This window comes from Taudactylus pleione, unplaced genomic scaffold, assembly GCF_031769625.1.
Source record: "Taudactylus pleione unplaced genomic scaffold, aTauple2 ptg000321l, whole genome shotgun sequence".
Taxonomy (NCBI): Eukaryota; Metazoa; Chordata; class Amphibia; order Anura; family Myobatrachidae; genus Taudactylus; species Taudactylus pleione.
Window position 1 is genome coordinate 2,049,364 of NW_028284722.1, and position 6,443 is coordinate 2,055,806.

General features: G+C 40.2%; 1 pseudogene; it reads right to left on the bottom strand.

Moving 5' to 3' along the window:
• Positions 1–988: 988 nt before the first annotated feature.
• LOC148509520 (syncytin-1-like) lies at positions 989–2,197 on the bottom strand (annotated as a pseudogene).
• Positions 2,198–6,443: the final 4,246 nt, after the last annotated feature.

A 6,443-nucleotide genomic window follows, 5' to 3' on the forward strand; every position in this document is an offset into this window, starting at 1 on the left:
ACTCCCTCCCATCCTATCTGCTCTTCCACTTACTGCTGCCTCACCTTCAATCTAATCACCTCCTCTCACTCCCGTATCCAAGATTTCTCCCATGTTGCCTTATTGTTCTGGAACTCAATCCCTTGCTCACTCAGACATTCTGCCAGCTTCCACATCTTTGAATGAGCCCACAAGACATACAAGCCTATCTGGAATCATAACTCTCTACTCAATACCCTTGACTGTCCACCTACCTGCTCTCTGATATGGATCTTTATTAGCACACAATGAAATCTCTTATATCAGAATTGCTGACTAATGTCATTTAAAAAAAACACAAAATTATATAATAAATTGGTTTAAAACATAAGCCGATTGCAGGTTTCCAAAACTCGTCATAATGACTACATCTTCTAAGATATTTAAAATAATCATTAAAATTGAAACTAACCAGCTGGGAAACATCTTAACTGCAGACCTTTACTTACCAATACCTGGTATTCATTTCCTCTTATTTATACAGTGTAATCAAAATAATAAATTATTTGCAAGATATAAGAAAATGTGCAATTAAAACTTAAATCAACCCTTTCCTTTATATAAAAACCTAACCATTCAGCTACCATATTGTATTCAGCTATCCATATTAATCCTCTCTCTGTTGAGACAGTCAACACAAATCAAAAGGTTTTGGTTAGAATTTCTAAGGAGGTTTAGGATAACATACAGCAAAGGAAAAAGGTAGATTCACAGAGATTGGGTTGAAAACTAATACTCACCACACCAGATGGGGGTGTCCCGAGCTTTTTTATGAACCTTTGATGTGCCTAGGAGAGTGACAATATAGCTAGTTCAGATTCATAACTAATTCATGTCTATTCATCATTCTCCCTTCTCTCATTAACCCCTCTCATTGTCTGATATAGACTCTTATGTGATTTAAATAGGTCACTATACAGAATTTGTGAACTCTGCTGTACATGCTCAGTCTGGCCTACAATTACTACAGTCATTTATTCCTATTTCCCTTCCCAATTCCTTTGATACACTGTACACATATCATGGGTCCACACTTATGGCCTGATTCAGAGGCGCACGCTATCTGAATCAGGGTGTCCCTATTTTTTTTTTACCAGCCTCCAGGCCATTCGCACATCTGTGGGTGACCCACCACAGCGTGTGTGTGTGCGACCTGGCGATAGTCGCAATTATCGGGCTTGCGAGGAGACCCTGTGGAAGGGTCTCGGTTGCCACAAGCCCGAGTGGACTTCCTGCTCTAATAGAGCAGGAAGTCCACTACTGACATCACTAGTGATGTCAGTAGGGCCGCCCATAAATGGCAGGTATTCCTTCGGGAACGCCTCCATTTGTACAGCCGCCACCCCTCCCCACCTACAAAACGGGGCAAGCTGTCAATCAACATCGACAGCCGCCCCGTATTGTAGCGAGCCCCAGAGCGAGTGATTTCTCACTCGCTCCGGGGATCATGCCGCGCATGCGCAATGGCCCACCATCGACCCGCTTGCGAGCGCATAGCACTCGCAATCGGGTCTGAATCAGGCCCTTAAAACTCATATATACTATGCTTAACACCATTATACCAAAAATAACATTCTATTTTTCCAGAAAAGTTTGGCAATACCTACAGTATACCCAACCATTCTAAAGGGTCCCATCCTTCTCCGGTACCTACTTTCCTTAAGTCTTTCTGTAACTCTCCAACCTTCTTTAATTGACCAATGATTTCTGCCTAATCATCATATATATATTTGTGCAACATTCTTGTCCTACCACTGCACATGTGCCACCTTCCTCTGCCAGCAACTGCTCCAGTGCCACTCTATTCTGTAAAGAAATGTATTCCGCTGTGTGATTAATAGAAACAGCCAATCATCCTACCATATGATCTATTAAGGTCAGAATCTCTGAAATCAAATTTTCTACCACGAAAATAGTAGATAAGATCTCACCATCTATGAATTTAAAAGATATATCACATTTTTTTTACTTCCCTTTGGTTATGTTGTTTTAAGTAAGTCAAACCAGTAGGCACTAAATCATGCTCTACAGGTATGTCTCTGGGATATTGATCTTAGTAATCAGTAACTCCCAGAAATGGAACCACATAGTAAAATGCACATTATCCACTTGCCCCTAAGAGAATCCATGAATAGGCCCATTTTCCACACTCCCAATACATTCCCTTAGGTAAAGGCATGTCTGCATTTCTAGTATATGCTATAAAGAAAGCAATGTTATTTCCTGCTGCATCACCACAGGTTGCATTGTCAAAGTACAACTATCCTCTTGTAGTTGAATCAAAGTCTTATTCACCACCAAAAACCCCTTGTCATTGAAGGAATACCAACTGGAGCTAATATCATTTGAATGGGTACCAGGCATCTTTGTCACAAAGGTTACTCCTCTTCAGTCAGTAGGACCTAAATCTTGTCCTTTTACCTGTAAAATGTTGATTGGTCCTACTCTGTCCTTAAAACCAACTTTCTGTCCTCTACATTTTCTGTCATCTACAGCAGGGGTTCCCAACCACGGTCCTCAAGGCACACTAACAGTCCAGGTTTTAGGGATAGCCATACTTGAGCACAGGTGACTTAATTATTGCCTCAGTTATTTTGATTGAACCATCTGTGCACAATCATGGATATCACTAAAACCAGGACTGTTAGTGTGCCTTGAGGACCGAGGTTGGGAATCACTGATCTACAGTATATTCTTGCAGATTTCAGACTTCCCTGTAGCAACTGTCACTAGTTAAATAGGAGCTTAAATTAAACTAGCTGCTGATACATCATGATATGGAAAATCCACCACAGACTGCATTTGTGGTTCCTGGTTATAACAGATATAAATTCCATTTGGACGCTTATGACAAGACCATTCACTATTTAACATGTCAGTGGTGCTGATGAAGTGAGCTAGCATAGGTATGTCTGCCTATACACTCATAGAGAGGTGAGTGCAAATCTAACAATAGCTCTCATTAAGCATCTCTGCAATCCTACTATGCATTTCTATCATGGAATTGCCTGTCAAATCCTTTGTGATCTCCCTTTTGCAAGCCTCTATGTACAGTACATACACGTATTCTTCCTAACATACCTTGTATCTGGTTTTAGTAGTATCATTGATCATTTCATTTACAGGTTTTGCGGTATACCAACCAAAATCAATCAGCATAACTGCCATGACAATCAGAAATCCCCATGCAAATACGCACCCCCAAAGTCCCAAATCTGGCCTGGGGTCCAATAATATGTTTCTGTTCATGATGATCTTCATAGTACTCTTAGAGTTATTTACCTCTTCAGAGTTTCTGTGTTGGAAAATGGGCCAGTCTTATTATTACAGGAAAACCACTAACTAGTTGCTTTTACTGGTGCTGTGAAGAAACTGTGTCTTGAAGAATGTCCTCCGATTGAGTTGTCACAGGAGACAAGACTTTTTTACAATGTGTTGCCTGAATCCATGACGTCTTTTCCTTTGCTTTAACAGCAGTTGGAGTTGTCAGCAAGACTTGATAAGGTCCTTCCCACTGGTCTATCAGCGAGCCTGATCTCAGGAAATTCTGGATCATCACCTCATCACCAGGTTGTAGATCGTGGCAAGCACCCTCCTCCGGGATTGGCTGTGTCCACACCATGGCAGTGTGTGTACTATTTAGCTGGCTGCTTAATGAGATTAGATAATTATAAATTAAGTCATTTCTCTTATGGAGTTCATATGTGGACAATAACAACATTGGGTAGTTTTCCAAACAGTATCTTAAAAGTGGAAATTTTTAGTTCTCCTCTCGGGGTGATTCTGATTGCATTTAATACTTTTGGCAATGCTTCTGGCCACTACAAACTAGTCTCCTTGCATGTCTAAGAATTTTTTTTTAATAGTCCCATTAAAACCTTGGAGTCTTCCACTGGAATGTGGTATATAGCTGCTGTTTTATTCTGAGAATTTGACACATCTTTTTTAAAAACTAGTCCAGTAAAATGTGTGTCTTGGTCAGATAATATTAATTAAGGCATACCATACCTAGAGACAAATCATAGTTGTTTCTTTGGCAGTAATTTATCACATTTCTGATATATCAAAATACATTAAAAAAACGACAACATATAACAAAATATACTGAAACCTCCTAACCTTTGGAAGCTGAGTGAGATCAATCTATATAATATGGAAAGGATCTAATGTTTGGGGAAGATGTGAAAGTATTGTCTTAACTGACTGCCCTGGATTTTTCTATAAACAGATAATACAGGAGGCCCAGTATCTGTCTGCATCAGGATACAGTCAATATGCCGACGGCCAGGAGGCCATCTGTCTAAATCCTGGCATCTAAATACTGACGCGGGTTAAAGACAGGTGTCAAAATCCTGACGCCTGTCTAAATCCCGATGCCAAAATTTTGACATAGAGCTTCCCAAACGAAAGAAAGCCAGGCAGTGTTAGCACTTAGCTGTGGGTGGGGGAGGGTTAGGTTCATGGATCCCCGAGGGACTTAGGGTTAGGCACCAACGCAGGAGGGTTAGAGTGCGGGGAGGGGGGTTACGTTTAGGCACCCCTTGGGGGAGGTTAGGGTTAGGCAACACTTAGGGAGCTTTAGGGTACTTACCAGCCCCAGTCAGGATTTTCAGCGTTTGGTCTTGCGGCATCGGGATTTTGTCAGTTGGCTACTCGTCCGTCGGCATTTCATACCCAACCCGTTTTCAACTAATGCAAAACTAGGAGCATACCAGTAAGTCTGAATCATGCTTATCATGGCCATCTTATCTGCATGGGTCAGTCCATGGGACATCTGTGCCAATGCCAGCAAGAGTGATTTTGGGGCAACAGGCTTACTGTACCTTCAGAGCTTTGCCACAAGCCTTCATTGTCTTGTGTACACTTTGCATTTTCCCACTAAATAATTTTTTTTTTTTGCATTTTGATTAATGTTTGTTGGTATACATAGGTCAATAGATGAGCAAACATGTTCTACCATTAACATAATAAACTATTACACTTTCCTCATCCCCACTCCTCTCTCTGAAATTACACATTCTCATTAACCTTTTGAACAATAGCTGGGTCCAAAATATCACATTTGACCAGGGAAATGTTTACATTGCAATCCAAAAATAATATATATATTTTGCTTATATTTAATAGGTATTTTCAAATAACACCCCACCTACAATTCAATTCCACTGCATACTTTTGGCAAGAAAGGGATTTTTCTGATCATGCCAAGGCCCCGGCCATTAAGCAGTGAAAATTTTCTGCCCCCAGAAGAGGAGAATAGAGTCAGCAAAAATCAAGCAACTCTCTTTAAATAAAAAATATTTCTTAGCGGTAATAGCTTTCTAAACAAATCAGAATCTTTCTACAAATGAGGCACATGGTAATTTGTTACAGTGATGAAAAAATAAAAGTAAATGGGTTTCTGTTTGAGACACTCCAATTGAACAATTGCAGAACCATAGGAATCTGAAAATAATATCTGTTTAGACATAATAGCACATTAAAATATTGATCACAATCATTCACGTAATAACTTGTAAATGTACTATAAGATTGCATAAATTGTCATATGCATTTATAACAAGAGGTACCTTTTACTTAAGTATATATATATATATATATATATATATATATAGTCGGGGTAGGGGGTCCCTCTCCTGGGGTAGATGGACACCTTCTTACACACAGCAGCCAGGAAACAGCACTCCAGTCCAGGGTTTTCGTGCAAGCTGGTAGGAACCTGTTTTATTGTGCAACATAAACATCAAAATAAACAAAACATTAAAATAAATCCCAGCCAGTCTGGGCACTAACTAGACAGGTTATTCCTGCTCTACAAGTGGCAGGGCCTTACTGCCTTACCACAAACACAGCACTTCCAAATAACACAGTGTCTCTGAACAAACCTCAGTGTCTGTTCTCCCCCAGGGTATGTGAGACACTGAACCAAAACCTAACACAGCATATCTGAACCACTTCCAGATGCAATTAATCAGCCTACTCCCAGACTGAAAGGCCCAACACCTGGAATTGCGTGTGGATGGAGCCCTCCCTTCTCTTCTCACATCCACACCCCTAGGACCCATTATCCGGCTTTTACCAAAAGCTGACACTTCTGGTCTGCTTGGCATAACAAACTTTTCCTGGGGTTTTTAAAAAACATATGATAGGAAACTCAGACACACATATATGCCATCCCAGGCTTCTCCAGTGCTTCTTCCACAATATATCAAGAATGAAGTGCAGTAGTGGTCATATATATATATATATATATATATTTATATTAAGGGTGTGCACCGGCCACTTTTTGTTTTGTGCTTTGGTATTGGATCTTTATCTTTCTTCGTGTTTTGGATCTGGATTGGTTTTGCCAAAACCACCCTTCCGTGTTTTGGGTTCTGGGTTTTGTGTTTTGGATCTGTAGTTTTTTGGAAAAAAGAATAAAA